Here is a 25,854-nt window from a genome sequence, read left to right as displayed (position 1 = left end):
GGGGGGGGTCGCCGTCAACATCACCAAGGTCATCTCGTCTGATCTTATACCGTAATGCACCGCATACTGGGCATGCGTTCAGATCCTTGTACGCACCGCGGTATAGGATGCAGTCATTAGGGCATGCATGTATCTTCTGCACCTCCAATCCTAGAGGGCATACGACCTTCTTTGCTGCGTATGTACTATCGGGCAATTCGTTATCCTTTGGAAGCTTCTTCTTCAATATTTTCAGTAGCTTCTCAAATCCTTTGTCTGGCACAACATTCTCTGCCTTCCACTGCAGCAATTCCAGTACGGTACCAAGCTTTGTTTTGCCATCTTTGCAATTGGGGTACAACCCTTTTTTGTGATCCTCTAACATGCGATCGAACTTCATCTTATCCTTTTGACTTTCACATTGCGTCCTTGCATCGACAATGACCCGGCGGAGATCATCATCATAGGGCACATCGTCTGGTTCTTCTTGATCTTCAGCAGCTTCGCCCGTTGCAGCATCATCGTGCACATCGTCTGGTTCCTCTTGATGTTCAGTAGCATCACCGTATTCAGGGGGCACATAGTTGTCATCGTACTCTTCTTCTTTTCCGTCTTCCATCAAAACCCCTATTTCTCCGTGCCTCGCCCAAACATTATAGTGTGGCATGAAACCCTTGTAAAGCAGGTGGGTGTGAAGGATTTTCCAGTCAGAGTAAGACTTCGTATTCCCACATATAGGGCATGGACAACACATAAAACCATTCTGCTTGTTTGCTGCAGCCACTTCGAGAAAATCATGCACGCCCTTAATGTACTCGGAGGTGTGTCTGTCACCGTACATCCATTGTCGGTTCATCTGCGTGCATTATATATAATTAAGTGTGTCAAAAATCATTACAGAACATCATGAATAGATAACTAAGTGACCAAATTAATAGAAGTTCATCATCACATTAAAACCAAAGTACATACATAGTTCTCATCTTCAAGCGAAAATCATTACAGAACAACATAAAGCTCTGCAGAGCATCTAAATTAATTAAACCATACATTGAAACTATGTAAAACAGTTCAATGCGAAATCAAATGCGATCATAAGCACAACCAAGGTAACAACTGATCCAACAGCATAATGATACCAAGTCTCGGTATGACTGGCATATTTTCTAATCTTTCTAATCTTCAAGCGCATTGCATCCATCTTGATCTTGTGATCATCGACGACATCCGCAACATGCAACTCCAATATCATCTTCTCCTCCTCAATTTTTCTTATTTTTTCCTTCAAGAAATTGTTTTCTTCTTCAACTAAATTTAACCTCTCGACAATAGGGTCGTTTGTAATTTCCGGTTCAACAACCTCCTAGATAAATAAAATCTATGTCACGTTGCTCGGCATAATTTTCATAAACAATAAATGAACCAATAGTTATGAAAAGATAATATATACCACATCCAAATCATAGACAGGACGAGGGCCGACTGGGGCGGATACCAAAACCATCACACTATATAAGATGCAATAATAAAATTAGAAAATAATACAAGTATCTATCTAAACATACAAGTAAGAATATTTTTCCTTTCAGAAAGAAGATAAGAACAAGAGGCTCACCACGGTGGTGCCGGCGATGAGATCGGTGCGGGTGATCGATGGCGGTGAAGACGGGTACGGGGCGTGACGGACCGCTAAACCTAGACAAATATTGAGGAAAATAGAGCTTGGAGGTCGAGCTTGGAGAGGAGAAAGCTTAAGTAGTGTGGCTCGGGCATTCCATCGAACACCTTGTGTGCATAGGAGGTGAGCTAGAGCACCACCAAGCCCTCTCCCCCTCGGCTGCTAGAAAAAACAGAGCAGTGTACTCTGCTCTTATGCAAGGGGGTATATATAGGCACCTCATTGGTCCCGGTTGGTGGCTTGAACCGGGACTAAAGGGCAGCCTTTGGTCCCGGTTCGTGGCACCAACCGGGACCAATGGTGGTGGGCCAGGAGCGAGGCCCATTGGTCCCGGTTCGTCCCACCAACCGGGACCAAAAGGTCCAGACGAACCGGGACCAATGGCCCACGTGGCCCGGCCGGCCCCCGGGTCTCACGAACCGGGTCCAATGCCACCATTGGTCCCGGTTCTGGATTGAATCGGGACTAATGGGCTGACCCGGCCTGGACCAATGCCCCCTTTTCTACCAGTGCTCGTCAATGTGATCCAAGTCATGCTCTTCCGCCGGATCCTTCTGTGCAAGAGACGGGTTTACAATTTGTGGGAGTTCGACCCGGCCGAACACCAAATGCTGAAAGAGCTCTTCGACTCAATGCACGAAGACATCTGGAAGGTGTTGTTCAAGAACGGCGAGACACCACCGCCCACGACCGAAGATCACGGGCTCAGCGCAAAATGCCCAGCTAATCCGGTGAGTTATAAAATTCGCGAGACATGCCCTTTTACTAACATGCCCGCGGGATGAACCTAAGCCTCCATACCAACCTTTCAGGTTTGGGTAGCGGTGGCGGAGAGGACTGACTGTCCGGCCTCGCAACCTGAAGATACTGAATCACCTCTCCTGACGAGGATGTTATTTCCGGCTCCCTATGAGGTGCCGGAGAAGAAGGCCAAGAAGGCGGCTACGGGGACCAGAGATGGTCTCCGACGCAAGGGTGCCTTGGACATGATGTCCGAGGACACCGAGACGATCTCCTCCACCAAAGACGACGAGGAGGAGGATGAAATCCGTCCCCCACCTACTAGGGGGAGGAAAAGGAAGGTCTCCGCACACGGGGAGACTGACACGTCCAAGAAGGGAAAGACTTCCCTTCCGAACTACTCCGTCATGGCTACCAACAACAGCGAGGAGTGGGACCCCAGGGTCAAGCCCCTGGACAAATCATAAGTATCCGGACATACTAGTATGCTAGATCTATTTGTTTTATCACGTCTTACCGTACCAATCATGTTCCTGTAGTCCGGCCAAGTCCAACATCAAGATATCCTCCTCTTTGGAGGGATCGTTGAACCCGACGACGATGAATAGCGAGTCTCTTTCGACAGCTTCCTCCCCCAGGGGTGCGGACAATACCGAGGTGTTGTCCCGAAGGATGCCGGCCCAAGGGGAGACCATTCTGGAGACACCGGAGGGTGAGACCCCGACGACCGAACATTTGGAGGGCAAGGTCCCCACGGACACCGAGTTTGGGGGCCGCAGCCAGTTTGGCCCATGCCGAATTCAGCTCCGAAAACCCAAAAGGTTCCGGACACGGGAAAGAGGGCCGCCCCTAGCAAGGGGAGCGAGCCGTCTGTACCGATGACCTCCGTCCATCCGGAGGCACCGTACAGGTTGCTAGAAGCGCTTCGCGGCGCTGCCATTGATGAAGAACATCGTACTCTGATGAGTATGGTGATTAAGAAGGTTCAGTCCGCTAAAAGTGGACTGATAGAAGCCTGCGCTAGCCTTCTAACAGGCTTTGAGGTAAGCAATAAAATTATGGAAAAATATCACAGTATAGATAGTATCCCCTGATGCTCTGTTAGGTGTTCGGAAAGAAAAGCCGAACAGAGGATCAAATAATAATCGCAGGAGTGTAACAAAAGATGTCTTATGTGAATAAGCAGGCGTCGCTGCTAGCCGCTGCCGCTCGTACTACTGAGGTCTCCGGACTAAAGCAGAGCCTGGAGCGGACCGAGGAAGAACTCGGCCTTGTGAAGAGGCAGCTGGAGGAGAGCCAAGGTATATAGTACTCTGCCTGTATACTTATTAGTGATAATTGGTTCGTGCTGACGAAAGCATTATGAACTGTTGTAGGGGCCATGACCGAGGTGGTGACCCTGAAGAAGGCTTTAGCCGAGGCCGAAGACAAAGAGGCCAAGGAACGCGCCGCATGCGAGAAGCATGAGGCCCGGGTTGGCGAGGTCCAGCAAGAGCTCCAGGATGCCGTTAAGAAGTGCAAATCCTTGGAGCGTGACTCGAAGACTAAAGAGTCTGAGCTTGCCAAGGCCGTCCAGAGCACACAAGACGCCAGAGCCGAAGCCCAAAGAGCCCTCCAGGAAGTCCAGGAAACCCAAAAGGTTGCGGCGGGTAAGGCATTTGTTATGCAAAGCAAGCATGTGAAGGAAACATTCTTTTTACTTACCCGAATTCGGAGTTCTCTAGGAGCATTTGCGGATTTACCGCGCAGCATAGCAGACGCCGCGGAGTTCTACCGAGCCGAAGAATGGAGCTCCATGGAGAAGTTGTTCTGGTCCCAGTACCTTGGGCCAGAGCATCCGCGGCCCTTGAGCGACCAGCTAAAGCAGTTAGTCAAATTGCACAAGGTGGCCGAACTGGCCATGAAGGACCTTATAGTCCGGTTGTGGCCGGCCGAGCCCCTGCCTGACAGTTACTTCAGACTCGTTAAGCGGCTTGTAAGTGCCTGCCCACGACTTGACGTCATAAAGTGGTCGGCGTGCATTGAGGGTGCGCGGATGGCGTTTGCCCATGCGAAGATGCATTGCGCAAAGATGAATGCCAAGGCGCTGATGACTGAGGGACCGCCAGAGGGCAAGGAGCACCGTCGTCCCGAGATGTATGACGACGGAGTCCTGGAGGGAGCCCGCCTTGTGGTGGAACAATGCGCGAAGGATATAATCTTTGATTGAATACATTCATTTTATCATATCCTATAATATAAAACAAGTTCGCCACGCAATATGTATTGCATGTTTATTTAAAATTGTCTCTCCTGTGCGGCCGTTTATGAAGTTTTGAGAGTTGGCCAGTCGTCGGCTTCTACCCCCACATAGCTAGTACAGGGGTGTTCGGGATGAATCTAAACACTCTTTATCCAAGTCTTTTGGTCCTTTAAGGAGGTGTTTAGCGCGACGAACAAGGCAATCGGACTATACGGCTTTATCACTCTCACTTAGCCATAGGAGCTCTATAATTTTAAATTTCGGCGAAGCCCCTAGTATTTGGAAGGCCGAACTTGGGGCGCTATACACGCCTAAATCGGGCAATAACCGATTCCTCGCTTGAAGCTGAAAAAATCTTTAAGGATTTTGAGACCTCTCGAACAGCGACCAGCTCTCGCTACATCATGACAGTCAGTTTTCGGCTTTCTCTACTGAGGAGCTCGTCCGGAAGAACTGGGACGCAATCGCAGTAGTTCTCCCTATGCCGCCTTAGCCGATATAGCGGAATGTAAGGTGGGAAAAAATGGGAGCCGGGCAAACCCAGCATTTGACCAAAGACATGATTCAGAGCCAATGCATATAATGCTATAAGTTCGGGGTGCCGAGCTATACTATAAAGTGTTTGGACTTTCTTGCCGTGTTATGGGTGCATTGAAGCCCCTGGCGATTTAAAGCGTACCAGAAGGTACGAATGCAGTAAGTACAAAGACAAGGAAAAAGATGAAATAAAAACAAAATGCATCAAGTTAATTTCCATTGTAATTTGAATAATACATCAAGGCATATTTGTACCCCTCGTACAAGAGGCGACCAAGGCTATTTAACATGCCGTTTACCAAGAGCGGGCTGCGTGCGGGTATGTAAACAGGAATATAGATCATTAACAAAGAACACTTGGGAATTCCCTTGTACGTCAAAGCCCCTGGCTTCTCTTGGTGTATTCTTCCGCGATGGGTCGATGATCCTACTATCAAAAACAGAGCCTCAAGAAGAGAAGACCTGAAAGGAGAAGAAAAAGTGAGGGTGTGCAGGTCCAAGAGCGATTGAGCCGCGGTGTGGACCATAGTCTAGCTATGCCTCCGTCTATGCCCATGGTATTTTAAGTGCGTAATTATGTACGCGCGGCACAAATTGTGCTACTTGACTGGGAGTAGAACGGAGGCCAAATTGCTAGATGAGCTCTGGGCGAGTCAGATGGTTCGGTTGCAGAGCAGTTCAGACTCGTTTAAGATTGTCCGGGGGACTTATTGCTGAATTGAGGTTCTGCCTAAGAAGGTCGCCCTGTGCTTCTACTGCCAGTGCCGCGGTGTGCTGCTCGGTGCGGAGGGAGCGCTCCGAATTCCCGTTGACTATTATGACAGCGCGGGGTCCGGGCATTTTGATCTTGAGGTAGGCATAGTGTGGTACCGCATTGAATTGAGCGAATGTAGTTCGTCCGAGCAGTGCATGATAACCACTGAGAAAGGGGACGATGTCGAAGATTAACTCTTCGCTTTGGAAATTATCCGGTGATCCAAAGACCACTTCCAGTGTGATTGAGCCTGTGCAACAAGCCTCTACACCTGGTATGACACCTTTGAAGGTAGTTTTGGTGGGCTTGATCATTGCGGGATCGATGCCCGCTTTGCACACTGTGTCTTGATACAGCAGGTTCAGGCTGCTGCCCCCGTCCATAAGGACTCGAGTGAGGTGAAATCCATCAATAATGGGGTCAAGGACCAGTGAGGCTAAACCGCCATGACGAATACTGGTCGGATGGTGATACGTCTCCAACGTATCTATAATTTTTTATTGCTCCATGCTACTTTATCTAATGTTTTGGACTGTATTGGGCTTTATTTTCCACTTTTATATTATTTTTGGGACTAACCTATTAACCGGAGGCCCAGCCTAGAATTGCTATTTTTTTGCCTATTTCACTATTTCGAAGAAACAGAATATCAAACGGAGTCCAAACGGAATGAAACCTTCGGGAATGTGATTTTCTTACCGAACGTGATCCAGGAGACTTGGACCCTACTCCAAGAAGTGCCAGAGGCGGTCACGAGGGTGGAGGGCGCCCCCCTGGGCGCGCCCCCTGGCTCGTGGGCCCCCTGTTGCTCCACCGACATACTCCTTCCTCCTATATATACCTACGTACCCCCGTCAGATCAAATACGGAGCCAAAAACCTAATTCCACCGTCGCAACTTTCTGTATCCGTGAGATCCCATATTAGGGCATGTTCTGGAGCTCCGCCGGAGGGGGCATCTACCATGGAGGGCTTCTACATCAACACCATTGCCTCTCCGATGAAGTGTGAGTAGTTTAGTTCAGACCTTCGGGTCCATAGCTAATAGCTAGATGGCTTCTTCTCTCTTTTTGGATCTCAATACAATGTTCTCCCCCTCTCTTGTGGAGATCTATTCGATGTAATCTTCTTTTTGCGGTGTGTTTGTTGAGACCGATGAATTGTGGGTTTATGATCCTGCTTATCTATGAATAATATTTGAATCTTCTCTGAATTCTTTTATGTATGATTGAGTTATCTTTGCAAGTCTCTTCGAATTATCCGTTTGGTTTGGCCAACTAGATTGGTAGTTCTTGCAATGGGAGAAGAGTTTAGCTTTGGGTTCAATCTTGCGGTGTCCTTACCCAGTGACAGAAAGGGTTGCAAGGCACGTATTGTATTGTTGCCATCGAGGATAACAAGATGGGGTTTTTATCATATTGCATGAATTTATCCCTCTACATCATGTCATCTTGCTTAAGGCGTTACTCTGTATTTAACTTAATACTCTAGATGCATGCTGTATAGCGGTCGATGAGTGGAGTAATAGTAGTAGATGCAGAATCCTTTCGGTCTACTTGTCTTGGACGTGATGCCTATACACATGATCATACCTAGATATACTCATAATTATTCAATTTTCTATCAATTGCTCAACAGTAATTTGTTCACCCACCGTAGAATACTTATGCTCTTGAGAGAAGCCACTAGTGAAACCTATGGCCCCCGGGTCTATTCTCATCATATCAATCTCCATTGCTTTATTTACTTGCTTTGTTTTTACTTTGCCTTTTACTTTTCACTTTGCATCTATCTATCAAAAATACCAAAAATATTATTTATCATCTCTATCAGATCTCACCCTCGTAAGTGACCGTGAAGGGATTGACAACCCCTAATCACGTTGGTTGCGAGTAGCTATCGTTTTGTGTAGGTACGAGGGACTCGTGCATGATCTCCTACTGGATTGATACCTTGGTTCTCAAAAACTGAGGGAAATACTTACGCTACTTTACTGCATCATCCTCTCCTCTTCAGGGAAATCCAACGTAGTGCTCAAGAGGTAGCAAGAAGAATTTCTGGCGCCGTTGCCGGGGAGTTTGCGGAGAAGTCAACTATACCAAGTACCCATCACAATCCCTATCTCTCGCATTACATTATTTGCCTCTCGTTTTCCTCTCCCCCACTTCACCCTTGCCGTTTTATTCGCCCTCTCTTTCCCAATCTCCTCCTCTCTTTCCCGTTTGCCTTTTTGTCGTTGCCTTTTTATTTGCTTGTGTGTTGGATTACTTGTTGCCATGGCGCAAGATAATACCAAATTTTGTGATTTCTTGAATACCAATAATAATGATTTCCTTAGTACTCCGATTGCTCCTCTTAATAATGATGAGTCTTGTGAAATCAATACCGCTTTGCTGAATCTTGTTATGAAAGATCAATTCGCCGGCCTTCCTAGTGAAGATGCCACTACTCATCTAAATAATTTTGTTGATTTGTGTGATATGCAAAAGAAGAAAGATACGGATAACAATATTGTCAAGTTGAAATTATTTCCGTTTTCACTTAGAGATCGTGCTAAAGTTTGATTTTCGTCTTTGCCTAAAAATAGTATTGATTCTTGGAATAAGTGCAAAGATGCTTTTATCTCTAAGTATTTTCCTCCCGCTAAGATCATCACTCTTAGGAATGATATCATGAATTTTAAACAACTTGATCATGAGCATGTTGCCCAATCTTGGGAAAGAATGAAATTGATGCTTTGCAATTACCCTACTCATGGTTTGAATTTATGGATGATCATACAAAAATTTTATGCCAGATTGAATTTTTCTTCTAGAAATCTTTTAGATTCGGCCGCGGGAGGCACGTTTATGGAAATTACGTTAGGAGATGCTACAAAATTACTTGATAATATTATGGCTAATTATTCTCAATGGCACACCGAAAGATCTTCTAGTAAAGAAGTGCATGCTATAGAAGAAATCAATGTTTGGAGTGAAAAGATGGATGAACTTATGAAGATGTTTGCTACTAAAAATACTTCTCTTGATACCAATGATATGCCTTTATCTACTTTGATTGAGAATAATAATGAATCTATGGATGTGAATTCTGTTGGTAGGAATAGTTTTGGAAATAACGCGTATAGAGGGAATTTTAATCCTAGGCCCTATCCTAGTAATCCTTCTAATAATTATGGAAATTCCTACAACAACTCTTATGGAAATTTTAATAAGATGCCCTCTGAATTTGAGAGTAGTGTTAAAGAGTTTATGAATTCACAAAAGAATTTTAATGCTTTGCTTGAAGAGAAATTGCTTAAAGTTGATGATTTGGCTAGGAACGTTGATAGAATTTCTCTTGAAATTGATTCTTTAAAGCTTAGATCTATTCCTCCTAAGCATGATATCAATGAGTCTCTCAAAGCCATGAGAATTTCCATTGATGAGTGCAAAGAAAGAACCGCTAGGATGCGTGCTTCCAAAGATGCCTTTATTAAAGCGTGTTCTTCCAATTCTTATGAAAATCAAGATGAACATCTAAAAGTTATTGATGTGTCCCCCATTAAATATTTGTTTTGCAATATTAATCTTGATGAAACTGAATATGATCTTCCCTTACCTAGAAGGCGTTCTAAGAATTCGGAGTTTCTAGATCTTGATAATGAAATTGATGAAAGTGGGATTGAAGGAAATAAAAACCTAGATGTTGCTAAACCCACTATTTTGGATCTCAAGGAATTTAATTATGAAAATTGCTCTTTGATTGGTTGTATTTCCTTGTTGCAATCCGTGCTAGATTCTCCTCATGCTTATAGTCAAAATAAGGCCTTTACCGAACACATTGTTGATGCCTTGATGCAATCTTACGAAGAAAAACTTGAGTTGAAAGTTTCTATCCCTAGAAAACCCTATGATGAGTGGGAACCTACTATCAAAATTAAAATCAAATATTATGAGTTTCATGCTTTGTGTGATTTGGGTGCTAGTGTCTCCACTATTCCCAAAACTTTGTGTGATTTGCTAGATTTCCGTGATTTTAAAGATTGCTCTCTAAACTTGCATCTTGCGGATTCCACTATTAAAAAGCCTATGGGAAGAATTAATGATGTTCTTATTGTTGCAAATAGGAATTATGTGCCCGTAGATTTTATCGTTCTTGATATAGATTGCGATCCTTCATGTCCAATTATTCTTGGTAGACCTTTCCTTAGAACGATTGGTGCGATTATTGATATGAAGGAAGGGAATATTAGATTCCAATTTCCCTTGAGAAAGGGTATGGAACACTTCCCTAGAAAGAAAATGAAATTACCATATGAATCTATCATGAGAGCCACTTATGAATTGCCTACCAAAGATGGCAAAACCTAGATCTATCCTTGCTTTTATGCCTAGCTAGGGGCGCTAAACGATAGCGCTTGTTGGGAGGCAACCCAATTTTATTTTTATTTTTTTGTTTTTGTTCATGTTTAGTGTTAAATTTTGTTTCTACTTTCTTTTTAGATGTGGTTTTATGTTTTAATTAGTGTTTGTGCCAAGTAGAACCTATAGGATAAGCTATGATGATAGTTGATTTGATTCTGCTAAAAAACAGAAACTTTGCGCTCACGAGAAAAAATTAAATAAATCACAGAAACGTGCTTTTGAATTGATTCGTTTTGCTGCTGATCAATAAACAAATTTTCCAGTACGTCCTATTTTGGTAGAATGTTTAGAGTTCCAGAAGTTTGCGTTTGTTACAGATGGCTACAGACTGTTCTGTTTTTGACAGATTCTGTTTTTCGTGTGTTGTTTGCTTATTTCAATGCATCTATGGCTAATAAATTAGTTTATAAACCATAAGGAAGTTGGAATACAGTATTTTTAACACCAATATAAATAAAGAATGAGTTAATTACAGTACCTGAAAGTAGTCTTTTGTTTTCTTTCACTAACGGAGCTCACGAGATTTCTATTGAGTTTTGTGTTGTGAAGTTTTCAAGTTTTGGGTGAATTCTTTTAATGGATTATGGAACAAAGAGTGGCAAGAGCCAAAGCTTGGGGATGCAAATGGAACCCCCAAGATAATCCAAGGACACCAAAAAGTCAAAGCTTGAGGATGCCCCGGAAGGCATCCCCTCTTTCGTCTACTTCCATCGGTAATTTACTTGGAGCTATATTTTTATTCACCACATGTTATGTGTTTTGCTTGGTGCGTCTTGTATTATTTGAGTCTTTTCTTGTTAGTTTACCACAATCATCCTTGCTGTACACACCTTTTGAGAGAGCCATACATGATTTGGAATTTGCTAGAATACTCTATGTGCTTCACTTATATCTTTTGAGCTTGATAGTTTTGCTCATAGTGCTTCACTTATATCTTTTGAGCGTAATAATTTTTGCTCTAGTACTTCACTTAGATCTTTTAGAGCACGGTGGTGGATTTGTTTTAAAGAAACTATTGATCTCTCATGCTTCACTTAGATTATTTTTAGAGTTGTTAATAGCATGGTAATTTGCTTAAAGATAATATACTTGGTATTCAAGATATGTGAAACTTTCTTTTGAGTGCGTTGAATACTAAGATAAGTTTGATGCTTGATAATTGTTTTGAGATATGGAGGTGTTAATATCAAAGCAATGCTAGTTGGGGTGATTATGAATTTAAAGAATTCTTGTGTTGAAGTTTGTGATTCCTGTAGCATGCACGTATGGTGAACCGCTTTGTGATGAAGTCGGAGCACAATTTTATTTATTGATTGTCTTCCTTATGAGTGGCAGTGGGGGACGAGCTATGGTCTTGTCCTACCAATCTATCCCCCTAGGAGTATGCGTTTAGTGCTTTGGTTTTTGATGACTTCTAAATTTTTGCAACAAGTGCATGAGTTCTTTTGATTAATGTTGAGTCCATGGATTATACGCACTCTCACCCTTCCACCATTGCTAGCCTCTCTAATACCGCGCACTTTTCGCCGGCATCATACACCCACCATATACCTTCCTCAAAACAGCCACCATACCTACCTATCATGGCATTTCCATAGCCATTCCGAGATATATTGCCATGAAACTTTCCACCGTTCCGTTCATATGACACACATTACTTTTGTCATATTGCTTCTTGCATGAACATGTAGTTGACATTGTATTTATGGCAAAGCCACTGTTCATAATTCTTTCATACATGTCGCTCTAGATTCATTGCATATCCCGGTACACCGCCGGAGGCATTCACATAGTCACATTTTGTTCTAAGTATCGAGTTGTAATTGTTGAGTTGTAAGAAAAATAAAAGTGTGATGATCATCATTATTAGAGCATTGTCCCAGTGAGGAAAGGATGATGGAGACTATGATTCCCCCATAAGTCGGGATGAGACTCCGGATGAAATAAAAAAAAGAGTGGCCATAAAAAAAGGCCCAAATAAAAAAATGAGAGAAAAAGAGAGAAGGGACAATGCTACTATCCTTTTACCACACTTGTGCTTCAAAGTAGCACCATGATCTTCATGATAGAGAGTCTCATATGTTGTCACTTTCATATACTAGTGGCAATTTTTCATTATAGAACTTGGCTTGTATATTCCAATGATGGGCTTCCTCAAAAGTGCCCTAGGTCTTCGTGAGCAAGCAAGTTGGATGCACATCCACTTAGTTTCTTCTGTTGAGATTTCATATACTTATAGCTCTAGTGCATCCGTTGCATGGCAATCCCTACTCACTCACATCAATATCTATTGATGGGCATCTCCATAGCCCATTGATACGCCTAGTTGATGTGAGACTATCTTCTCCTTTTTGTCTTCTCCACAACCACCATTCTATTCCACCTATAGTGCTATGTCCATGGCTCACGCTCATGTATTGCATGAAAGTTGAAAAAGTTTGAGATTACTAAAGTATGAAACAATTGCTTGGCTCGTCATCGGGGTTGTGCATGATTAAATACTTGGTGTGATGAAGATAGAGCATAGCCAGACTATATGATTTTGTAGGGATAACTTTCTATAACCATGCTATTTTGAGAAGACATGATTGCTTTGATTAGTATGCTTGAAGTATTATTACCTCTATGTTAATATGAACTTTTGTCTTGAATCTTTCGAATCTGAATACTCAAACCACAATTAAGAAGATTTACTTTGAAATTATGCCAAAGTATAACTCTGCATCAAAAATTCTTTTTTTATCATTTACCTACTCGAGGACGAGCAGGAATTAAGCTTGGGGATGCCTGATACGTTTCCAACGTATCTATAATTTTTGATTGCTCCATGCTACTTTATCTATTGTTTTGTACTATATTGGGCTTTATTTTCCACTTTTATATTATTTTTGGGACTAACCTTTTAACCGGAGGCCCAGCCCAGAATTGCTGTTTTTGCCTATTTCGGTATTTCAAAGAAACATAATATCAAATGGAGTCCAAACGGAATGAAACCTTCGGGAATGTGATTTTCTCACCGAACGTGATCCAGGAGACTTGGACCCTACTCCAAGAAGTGCCAGAGGCGGTCACGAGGGTGGAGGGCGTGCCCCCTACCTCGTGGGCCCCCTGTTGCTCCACCGACGTACTCCTTCCTCCTATATATACCTACGTACCCCCGTCAGATCAAATACGGAGCCAAAAACCTAATTCCACCACCGCAACTTTCTGTATCTGCGCGATCCCATATTGGGGCCTGTTCCGGAGCTCCGCCGGAGGGGGCATCTACCACGGAGGGCTTCTACATCAACACCATAGCCTATCCGATGAAGTGTGAGTAGTTTAGTTCAGACCTCCGGGTCCATAGCTAGTAGCTAGATGGCTTCTTCTCTCTTTTTGGATCTCAATACAATGTTCTCCCCCTCTCTTGTGGAGATCTATTCGATGTAATCTTCTTTTTGCGGTGTGTTTGTTGAGACCGATGAATTGTGGGTTTATGATCCAGCTTATCTATGAATAATATTTGAATCTTCTCTGAATTCTTTTATGTATGATTGAGTTATCTTTGCAAGTCTCTTCGAATTATCCGTTTGGTTTGGCCAACTAGATTGGTAGTTCTTGCAATGGGAGAAGTGTTTAGCTTTGTGTTCAATCTTGCGATGTCCTTACCCAGTGACAGAAAGGGTTGCAAGGCACGTATTGTATTGTTGCCATCGAGGATAAAAAGATGGGGTTTTTATCATATTGCATGAATTTATCCCTCTACATCATGTCATCTTGCTTAAGGCGTTACTCTGTTTTTAACTTAATACTCAAGATGCATGCTGGATAGCGGTCGATGAGTGGAGTAATAGTAGTAGATGCAGAATCGTTTCGATATACTTGTCTTGGACATGATGCCTATACACATGATCATACCTAGATATACTCATAATTATTCGCTTTTCTATCAATTGCTCAACAGTAATTTGTTCACCCACCGTAGAATACTTATGCTCTTGAGAGAAGCCACTAGTGAAACCTATGGCCCCCGGGTCTATTCTCATCATATCAATCTCCATTCCTTTATTTACTTGCTTTGTTTTTACTTTGCCTTTTACTTTTCACTTTGCATCTATCTATTAAAAATACCAAAAATATTATTTATCATCTCTATCAGATCTCACCCTCGTAAGTGACCGTGAAGGGATTGACAACCCCTAATCGTGTTGGTTGCGAGTAGCTATCGTTTGGTGTAGGTACGAGGGACTCGTGCGTGATCTCCTACTGGATTGATACCTTGGTTCTCAAAAACGGAGGGAAATACTTACGCTACTTTACTGCATCATCCTCTCCTCTTCGGAGAAATCCAACGCAGTGCTCAAGAGGTAGAAGATGGTCTCTGCGATCGAAGGTGATCGGACAGGAAGACCATGGATTGAATTTTTGCGGCGACTGGCTCCATCGCGTAGACGTCCCTTAGAGCGCGCTTCTGTTCCTGCTTGGGGATATGGGTGGTGTATATCATATTCATCGTTTTAACTTGGGGAGGAAATTTCTTCTGTTCCCCTGTGTTCGGTGGCCGAGGCTCCTCATCGTCATCGCTGTGCAGCCCCTTTTTATTTTCGGCATTTATCTTGCCGGCTTGTTTGAACACCCAACACTCTCTGTTGGTGTGGTTGGCTGGTTTATCGGGGGTGCCATGGATTTGACATGGGCGATCGAGGATGCGGTCCAAACTGGAGGGACCCGGATTGTTTCTTTTAAATGGCTTCTTCCATTGACCGGACTTGGAGCCACTGAATCCGGCATTGACGGCCGTGTCTTCGGTGTTATAGTTGTTATTTCGACGCTTGAATATGTTGCGACGGGGTTTGCCATTGCTGTCTCTGGCATCTGAGGCGCCATGCTTTCCTGACGTGTTGCTGCTACGGGCTACCAGCTATCCTCGCCCGCGCAAAAGCAGGTCATGAGTGTTGTGAGGCCTGCCATGGATTTCGGCTTCTCTTAGCCGAGGTGTCGGGCTAGCCACTCGTCGCGTATGTTGTGCTTAAAAGCCGCTAGGGCTTCGGCATCCGGACAGTCGATAATTTGGTTCTTTTTAGTTAAGAACCGAGTCCAGAATTTCCTGGCTGACTCGCCGGGATGTTGGGTTATATGACTTAAGTCATCAGTGTCCGGTGGTCATACATAAGTGCCCTGAAAGTTGTCAAGGAATGCATCTTCCAGGTTCTCCCAACTGCCAATGGAGTTTTCTGGCAGACTGTTTAGCCAGTGTCGAGCTGGTTCCTTGAGTTTTAGTGGGAGGTACTTGATGGCATGAAGATCATCACTGCGGGCCATGTGAATATGGAGAAGAAAGTCTTCAATGCAGACCGCGGGATCGGTTGTTCCATCATATGATTCAATGTTCATGGGTTTAAACCCTTATGGGAATTCATGTTCCATTACTTCATCCGTGAAGCATAGTGGGTGTTCGGTGCCTCTATGCTGGGCCACCTCGCGACGCAGTTCAGATGTAGCTGGTCTCCTGTATTCGGCCCTGGAGGATTTGTATGTAGTGTATCCAGCGTGACGGTCGTCGTCACGCGTTAGGGCGCGCCCCCGCGATTCGTAGATCGATCTTGACTGTCTTGCTTTGTTTTCCAGTTCGTCCGACAGGTCATGCGTGTAGCCCCGGGCGTTGGTGTTTTTAGTTGTTCGGCGACGTGGTGCGGGCTGGTGTTTGGGCTGATATGTCACTTTGTCTCGGCCACGGGGTGGCCGGTCAGCCGCATCCTGTGCTAGTGCCTCGTCATCGAATTGAGGTAACAACCTACGCCTCGAGTAGCTTGTGTTTCGGTGCTTGAGTCCGTATACCTCGGCTACCAGGACTTCAGTCCATCTGTCAGTAGGCAGATCTTGATTAGCTTGAAGCTGCTGCTGTTTTTCTTCAGGCTCTTCCTAGTGGCTATAAGCCGGTGCTAGAAGCGCTCCTGCTCGACAGGATCCAAAGGCACGGTAAATTCTTCGTTGCCGAGGCTCACCTCGTCTTCGGAGAGGGGCATGTAATTGTCATCCTCCGAATCTTCATCCATTGCCTGTTCGTTGGGGCTATATTGCCCGTTCTCCCGTCCGGGCTACTCGAGGCTTGGCTCGGTGGGATTGTTTTCGTCTTCGACATCATCCGGAGTGCTATTGTCTTTGGTGCCATTATCGCTGTTTTTGCTATGGCATGGTTTAGAGCGGCACTGCTGACGTCGGCGCTTCGGCTGCTTTTCGGGAGGTTTGTCCTCACCTGTATCCTTTTTGTCCTCGCCATTATCTTCTTTGGGGGTATCCACCATGTAAATGTCATATGACGAGGTGGCTGTCCATCGCCCTGTGGACGGTGATTCCTCTTCTTCTCCTGCATCATCGTCCATACCATCGATGTCTTCGGAGTCGAAGTCGAGCATGTCGGTCAAATCGTCAACAATGGCTATCAAGTGGGTGGTGGGTGGGCAACGAAGTTCTTCGTCGTCCGTTTCCCACTCAAGCCGGACATAGTTCAGCCAAGAATCTCCTCACAAGGAGAGAGATCTTAATGAATTTAACACGTCGCCCAAGGGCGAGTGCTGAAAGATGTCCGCGGAGGTAAACTCCAAGATCGGCGCCCAATCCGTTTCGACGGACGCGAACACACGCGGTTCAAAACCCGTATCCGGAGACGAGTCCGGGGGTCCGACGACACAGGCCTCGATAGAGGCTGAATCTGTGTTCGCTCCAACGTCGTAGAGTATGTGACCTACATGGTGGGGTCCAGCCCCCCGTCCACGGGCGGCGCGATCTGTTCTGGATCTAGGGCCAGGGCAGTCACAGGCACGGTCTCATGAGCGTAGTCCGATGACCGATTTGAGTCATGTTCATTGTGGTTGCAGGGAGCGTCTGTCGTGGATTCAAATCCATCGAAGATCAAGTCTCCGCGGACGTCAGCGATGTAATTCAAACTTCAAACCTAACCTGATGGCCAGGGGCGTAGCTATCTATCTGCTCTAGATGGCCAAGCGAGTTGGCCCGAAGTGCGAAGCCGCCGAATATGAAGATTTGTGCGGGGAGAAAAGTCTCACCCTAGATTGCATCGTTAGAGACGATGGAGGGAGCCATCGAGCCCTATGACGACGACACAGCGGAACTCTCAAAGAAAGCACCAATGTCGGTGTCAAAACGGGCGGATCTCGGGTAGGGGGTCCCGAACTGTGCGTCTAAGGCTAATGGTAGCAGGAGGCGGGGGACACGATGTTTACCCAGGTTCGGGCCCTCCCTATGGAGGTAATACCCTACTTCCTGCTTGATTGATCTTGATGATATGAGTATTAGTACAAGAGTTGATCTACGACGAGATCGATGAGGCTAACCCTAGAAGCTAACCTATGATTATGATTGTCCTTGTCTACGGACTAAACCCTCTGGTTTATATAGACACTGGAGGGGGCTAGGGTTAGACAGTGGTTACAGAGAAGGAAATCTACATATCCGAATCGCCAAGCTTGCCTTCCACGCAAAGGAGAGTCCCATCCAGACACGGGAAAAAGTCTTCTATCTTGTATCTTCATAGTCCAACAGTCCGGCCAAAGTATATAGTCCGGCTGTCCGAGGACCCCTTAATCCAGGACTCCCTCAGTACCTAAGGCCATTAGTTGAAGAACTCTTACAGCTGTGGAATGGAAAAGGTGTACGTGCGTGGGATGAGCACAGACAGGAAGAATTTGACCTAAAGGCGTTGCTGTTTCTGACCATCAATGAATGGCCTTCTCTCAGTAACCTTTCAGGACAGACAAACAAGGGATAGCGCAGATGCATGCACTGTTTGGATGATACCGACAATATATATATGGATAATTGTAGGAAGAATGTGTACCTGGGACATCGTCGATTTCTTCCGAGCTGGCACCCCGTAAGAAAGAAAGGCAAGCATTTCAAAGGTGAGGCAGATCACCGGACGAAGCCTCGCCACCATACTGGTGCTGATGTACATGATATGGTCAAGGATTTGAAGGTAATCTTTGGAAAGGGTCCTGGCGGACAACCTATTCCGAATGACGCTTACGGACACGCACCCATGTGGAAGAAGAAATCTATATTTTGGGACCTCCCCTATTGGAAATACCTAGAGGTCCGCTCCGCAATCAACGTGATGCACGTGACGAAGAATATTTGCTCGACCCTTCTTGGCTTCTTGGGCGTGTATGGGAAGACAAAAGATACACCGGAGGCATGGGAGGACCAGCAACGTATACACGGAAAAGACGGCATACATCAGGGTCATGCCAGCTACGCTCTTACCAAAGAAGAGAAGGAAATCTTCTTTGAATGCCTTCTCAGTATGAAGGTACCGTCTGGATTCTCATCGAATATAAAGGGAATAATAAATATGGCAGAGAAAAAGTTCCAGAACCTAAAGTCTCATGACTGCCACGTGATTATGACGCAACTGCTTCCGGTTGCATTGAGGGGGCTTCTACCGGAAAACGTTTGATTAGCCATTGTGAAGCTATGTGCATTCCTCGATGCAATCTCTTAGAAGGTAATCGATCCAAATATCATACCAAGGTTACATAATTATTTGGTGCAATGTCTTGTCAGTTTCGAGTTGGTGTTCCCACCATCCTTCTTCAACATCATGACGCAAGTCCTAGTTCACGTATGCGAAGAGATTAACATTTTGGGTCCTGTATTTCTACACAATATGTTCCCCTTTGAGAGGTTCATGGGAGTCTTGAAGAAATGTGTTAATAATCGTGCTAGGCCAGAAGGAAGCATCTCGAAGGGCCATGAAAATGAGGAGGTCATTGAGTTTTGTATTGACTTTATTCCTAACCTTAAGCCGATTGGTGTTCCTGAATCACGGCATAAGGGCAAACTAGATGGAAAAGGCTCGCTAGGAGGGGATCAAATAATATGTATGGACGAGCATTCTCTCACTCAAGCACACTACACAGTTCTACAGAATTCCGCCTTGGTGGCTCCGTATATGGAGGAACACAAGAATTTTCTACGCTCCAAACACCTGGAGCAGTCTGACAACTGTATTACACGTGAACAAATGGGGACTTTCGCCGGTTGGTTGCAGACACGTGCCATGCATGACGGAAATATCGAAGATGACATGTACTTGCTATCCCAGTTACCATCTTCGAATATAATGACTTTCAAAGGGTACGAGATAAGTGGGAATACACTTTACACGATCGCCCAAGATAAGAAGAGCACCAACCAAAATAGTGGTGTCCGCTTAGATGCAACAACCAAGATGGGAAAGGAAACATATTATGTTTACATAGAGGACATATGGGAACTTGACTATGGACGTGGTTTGAAGGTCCCTTTGTTTCGGTGCAAATGGGTCAATATGACACGAGGCGGGGTAAAGGAAGACCCGCAGTACGGAATGACAACAGTGGATCTCAACAATCTTGCGTATGCAGAAGAACCATTCGTCCTAGCCAATGATGTGGTGTAGGTTTTCTATGTGAAAGACATGTCTACCAGGCCACGAAAAAGAAAAGATAAGGAAGCGAATGCATCATATGATGAGCCAAAGCGCCACATAGTTCTTTCAGGGAAAAGAAACATCATGGGAATGGATGACAAGACATTCATGTCAGAAGATTATGAAAAGTTTGAAGAAATTTCTCCATTCACAGTGAATATTGACCCGAGCATCCAGTTAAATGATGAAGATTGTCCATGGTTACGACGCAAAGGGACACATGCGAAGAGAAAGTTTCACACCCAAAGATCCCACTCTGGGATGTGATAGGCTTCACCGTCATCACTTTCTTCTCTAGTGAGTTTCTGGACTAATATATCTAGAAAGTGCCGCTTCGAACAAACCAGAGGAAATCTTTGTAATAGTTAGCGTACTTATGTGTTTTGGCATTTGAAACGAGAAGAAATTTTATGTGCAAACAAATTCTTTCATGCATTTATGGCAAAAACTGGATGCACTTCGTCTACAAAGTTCGTCAAATAATTCAAATTTAAACAATTCAAATTTGAAAACTACTGGCACTAACAGAAAGTTTGTAATTTTTTGTACCTAAAGAAAAAATATTCACAAAGAAACTCTAAATACAGCAAAAAAACAACTCAGAAATAAATAAATGAAAATAAGTAAAGCAGAAAAGAAAAAATAAATAAATAAAAAAAGCCCACGACCTGCATACAACTAGAAACCCAACCTATAGTGGGGCCAGGATGCAGGCCCGCAAGGCCCAATAGGCCCACAGGGCAGAGCGGCAGAGTTAGGCCCAGAAGCCTACTATAGAGAGGAGTTCAAGAGAGCTGTCGTGCCGGGGCTTTTAAACAGGTGCGGGCGCCCCTCGGCTACCGTGGTGGGACTAAACTTGCCCACACCGCACCTGCGCCAGCGCGCACCTTTAGTACCGGCTGGTGGCTCCACCCGGTACTAAAGGGGGGGGGGGTCATTAGTACCGGTTGGTGCCACCACCCGGTACTAAAGGGGGTGCGCTTCCCGCCGCTTTGACTGGCCAAAACAGCCCTTTAATACCGATTAGTGGCTCCAACCGGTACTAAAGGGGGTTCTATATAAGCAACACTTCAAAAATTTGTCAGTTTTATTCTCCCTCTGCTTCTTCTCCTCTGCCCCTTCGTTGCCGTACCCGTCACCGCTCATTGCCGTCCCCTTCGCTGCCCGTCGCCGTCCCCATCACCGGCTGTCGTCGGCCTGTCCCTGTCGCCGCACCGGCCCATCGCCGTCCCCTCGCCTCGCTGTCGCCATCGCCGTCGCCACCACCTGGACCTCGCCTTCGCCGTAACCTCGACCTTGCCCGCACTGTGAGCCCCTCTCCCCGGCCCCTCTCCTCCCTCCAATCGAAGTCGTCGCGCCAACGGCGCCGTAAGTGCACACGTGCGCGTGCGCGCACACACACACTAGATTCTGTTTTTAGTTTTTAGTTTTTAGTTTTTTCTGTTTTTTCTATTTTTTATACAAAGGTTTTAGATGAATTAATTAATTAGATTACATTAATGTCAAATAGTATATAGAAATGTTACAAATGTTATAGAAATGTTAGTTATATAGAAATGTTACAAATTTTAGAAATGTTAGTTTTAGCTAGATGAATTAGATTAATTTTAAATTGTTACACGATGATCGATGTTTTTTTAGTTTCTTATAATTTTAGTTATAGAAATTTAGAATTTGCATATAGAAATTTAGATTAATTTCAAATTGTTAGACAATCCAATCATTTAAAAAATGTTACTTTTGCGGCATATAGTATTTGTTCTCGATGATGCCCAGCCCGCATCTTCGCCGTCGACCCGTTCGCAACGACGACCTGCTTCAGAGGACCCATGTCCGGGACTGGGCTCCGCCGAGCTGGCACTGGGAGGTGCTACCTTCAGGGGCTCGCCGCTTGCTGAGGAAACCGTCCCCGGGTCCCATCGTCGACCCTGAGCTCCTTTGGTGGCGTTCCCATGGGCCATTTTCGATGCGGAGGGAGCCGGCCCCGCCGGAGGTGGTGGTCACCGTGTCAGGAAGGAGGACGAGCACATCCGTCGCTACATGACTGCTATGGATGTCAGGTTCTCTAATACTTGGCAGGTTCTTTGGGGAGATGACCGGAGCTATGATCCTGTTATGGTTCCTTCTCTTTGGGTGTCCACCGCCCGCACCTTAGGAACCGCGAGTGGCCTAGATTATTCGATATATAATATTCGAGACAATGTATTCCAGATTATATATTACTCGAGACGATGCATATTATGTACTATGATTCAGTTTTTCCTTATTGATTGCATGCATGCATTGTAATTTGAATACTAAATTGTTTTATATTCTTCTGGATTAGTTAAATAAAAGCTATGACGGACAATACCGGCAGAGAGGGAGAAGAGGCCCTGTTCGAGATCATACGCTCCCCTCACGGGCCAGATGATCGAAATGAAGAAGATGACGGCTCCCAATATCTGAACAATACCGGGGAGGGTGATGATATGATATTCGATCGCGACGACCGAATTGATGAAGTCATGACGACTATGATTATGATGGCGAAGAAAATGTTGATCTTGAATAACAGAGACCGGCAAGGTATATTTATATAAGCAGGCATCTGGTGATCATCACATGTTTTAAATGATTTGAAGATATATTAACGAATCGATCTTTCTTCTTTCAGCCCTCCGGATCAAGCAAATCTTCTACAGGCAGAGTGCAAGGCCCAGGCAAAAAGTTGAAGGAGGGTGTAAAGTACAACACGATGCCATCAAAACTAATGGCGAACCACTAGCGCCTAAGAACATTGCGAACAAGTTCGTTCGTCAGTGAGAAGTTTTTGTGAAGGACCAACTCCCGGTATCCCTTCAAGAATGGAAAGAGCCAGCAAAGAAACATCCAGATGTTACTTTTGTCGACGACAGAGCAAAAACTCTGCTTTGGGAAAAACTCATGGAACATTTCACCCTACCAGATCATTTCACAGCTGCAGATGTGGAGAAAGTCAAGGACCCTGCTCTTAGAAAGATGGCAATTGCATTCAACAACCACAAGAAAACTGTATGGGCTAACTACGTCAAAGGAGGAAAGAAGACTGCAGAATTCAAAGGAACACTGGAGAAGCAAAGAGAACACTGGCCCGCTTTCGTGAAATTCAAGGAATCAGAATTATCTAAGGAATGGTCCAGAAAAAACAAGGCCAATGCCGCAAAAAAGGAGCAATTTCATAGGCTGGGGCCAGGTGGCTACGCGGTGGCAATGCCTAAGTGGGATAAGTCTGAGCAAGAGACGCAGGCTGCACAGGTCACTCCAGTTACATTGAGCTGGCCCCCCATGTGCAGAACTTGGTTCTATGCGCATGGGGGGCGTTGGACCCAAAGACAGGCCAGGTTTCGAAGAAGGCATGTCTTAAAGGAGCCGGAGTTAAGTTACTTGAAGCAATAGAAGATGCTCAAAAGGGGGTGTTCACGCTCAACAAAGAGAACGATGAGCTTAAGCGCGCCCTGGGAAATCCTGAACACCCGGAAGAACACGAGGTAAGGGCGTTGTTCTGTGGTATGAGGGCTTTTCGGACTGGAACGCCGACTACAGAAGGAAGATGGAGGAGGAGAAGAAGAAGAAGTTGGAGGACGAGCAGAGCAAGCAGGAAGCAAAATGCCTTCAAGGCCTAGAATCAGCGCACGCAAACTTGGCACTCAAATTCTAGCGGCAGCAGAAGTAGACCGACTCACTTAGCCAGGAAAGGGGATCTCAGTAGCGGCAGCAGCTAGCGGATGATCCAGCATTGGATAGCACCATCACATCCATGCTGAGAAGTAGCATGGGTTCCGCCCCGGGCGACGCACTGCTGGATAGATACCCTGTGGATGATATCATGGAGAATACTAACTGTGAGCTACACTTCAAAATAAAGAACATATCCGTGAAGGTGGCGGACGCCGTTGATTATACAAATCCCCCCGGAGCAACCTTCCATTGCAGCCCAATTCCAACCGTCTATGCTCATGTCGTGGTTGATGAGGTGGTGAAACAATATTCGGGGCTACAACTTGACATTCCTGGAGGTGACGAGGAGCACACACTGGGAGAGGCTATACATTGTATCATCCTATGGAGAAAGGATTGCATCATCTTTCGAAGGCCACCGACACCGCGTCAGCTAGAGCTTGACATTCCAGGAGGTGACGAGGAGTAGACGACTCCCGCTCCTCCAAGTCCGGTACAACTTCGGGTCAGTCCTTCTGCTTCAACTCAGCCAACGCGTGAGGCCATTCCTCCTCCTCCAAGTCCACCAACGCGTGGCACTCCTCCTCCAAGTTTGACACCGCGTCAGCCGTCTCTGCTGCCTCAGCAATCGCGGAAGAGAGCCACCACAACTATGGTGCGTAGCCCTACAAGTCGAGGTAGGTACAGGCGGAGGCAAGTGATTTCAATATGGTCCAAGCCTTGGGCCTCTTCCGCAGAGGCCTTACGACATGACCGAGGAGTAAAACGAAGCCATAGTGAAGGCCCAAGTGGACGCCCATTTTGGACCAAAACCGCCACAGTCGCCAAGGGAGAAAGTGCCTGAGGATAAGATTGACCACTTTATTCGTATGGCTAAAGCACCAACTCCCAAGCCTGTTGACTCAAGACTATGAGCGCCAAATCAAGAAGGCACATCGAGCATGACAAAAGGAGTCGAGCTCAAACTCGAGCCAAGCAGCTGGCCAAAAATGCGGGAAAACTGTTCCCAACTAGGAGAATAGGCGGCGCAATCGATCCCCCCGCTTGTTGTACCAACACATGAGAGTACCGGCGCCGCTCAGCTGGTAATAACCGACGAGCATAGAAGGCAGGCTGAAATGCTCGGTATCACTATTGGACAACTCGTCGAGTTTGAGCCCATGTCTCTGCTTAGAGAGGAGGACATAAAATCGAAATATGTCCGCGGCCAACCTTTGGTCAAGCCTGAGGAGGTCAAGAACCTCCCAACGAGAATGTATGAATTGCATGATTGGTACATGAAAATTACCAAGAGTTCCAATCGAGAGTCTCTCATGGTGAAAGTCAAGGAAGAGCATTACTTCCATAAGCTAGCTCTGACCGTTGAGTATTCAGAACTATGGAAGTTATTCAATCAAGAAGCACTTGACAAAGCTCTCATCAGTTGCTATTGTTTGTAAGTGATTTCTTTCTGTAATTTAAGTCTCAAGCTAGCTGTAGTGCTCATTGATCGATCATTACCTCTAATTATCATCACTATATTCTTTTCTGTGGTATTATCCAAGATGAACATGTATCAAATGAAGAAAGCTGGACGCTATGACATTGGGTTCATTGACCCAAATACCATTAATGAAGAAACATGGACATGTGCATGGTATAAAGCAGATGTAGAGAAAAACATGCTAGAGTTCTTGAAGTGCCTCAATACCAATGAAGATATACTACTTCCTTACAACTTCCGGTGAGTCACACTGTCTTGTACTACAAATTCTGTTTTTGCTTACTAGCTAGCTAGATGATAATTAAGTGTGTACGGTTCAGGGTAGTTGATGACTGTTATGCACATGCCCACTTAATTAAGACATGCAAACGTGTGCACATGCATTACCATTGGATCTTGTTAATCATTAAAGTTTACGAAGGAACAGTTGAAGTACTGGACTTACTACTTAAAAAACAAAGTGACTACTCAATCTTGAAGGGGATAGTCAACAGGTAATTTCAATCATTATTAACTATATGTCGCCTCTTTAGTTTGTCATTTCCTGATATCAACTATTTAATAACTCGTTTATTCATTTTCTTTGCCGGCGGGCAGGGCTTGGGCAAAGTTCAGGAAAGAGGTTCCAGGTCCATGGAAAGAAAAGCTGTATTGGTTTCGACCCAAGGTATAATTAATTAAGTAGTACTAGCTAGCTACCATCTTTTTAATTCTAGTTTCAATACCATTAATTATCATGCTTGATTAATTATTATCTGATTAAATTCTATTCTCGTAAAGGCCCTGAAGCAGGCGTCGGGGACTGAAGTGTGTGCATACTAAGTTTGCGAGAACATTCGCATGATGGATTCCGAAAGGACCAAATCT

The sequence above is a fragment of the Triticum aestivum genome, chromosome 7B (assembly GCF_018294505.1).
Source record: "Triticum aestivum cultivar Chinese Spring chromosome 7B, IWGSC CS RefSeq v2.1, whole genome shotgun sequence".
NCBI classification, from domain to species: Eukaryota; Viridiplantae; Streptophyta; class Magnoliopsida; order Poales; family Poaceae; genus Triticum; species Triticum aestivum.
This window is presented reverse-complemented; position numbering follows the sequence as displayed.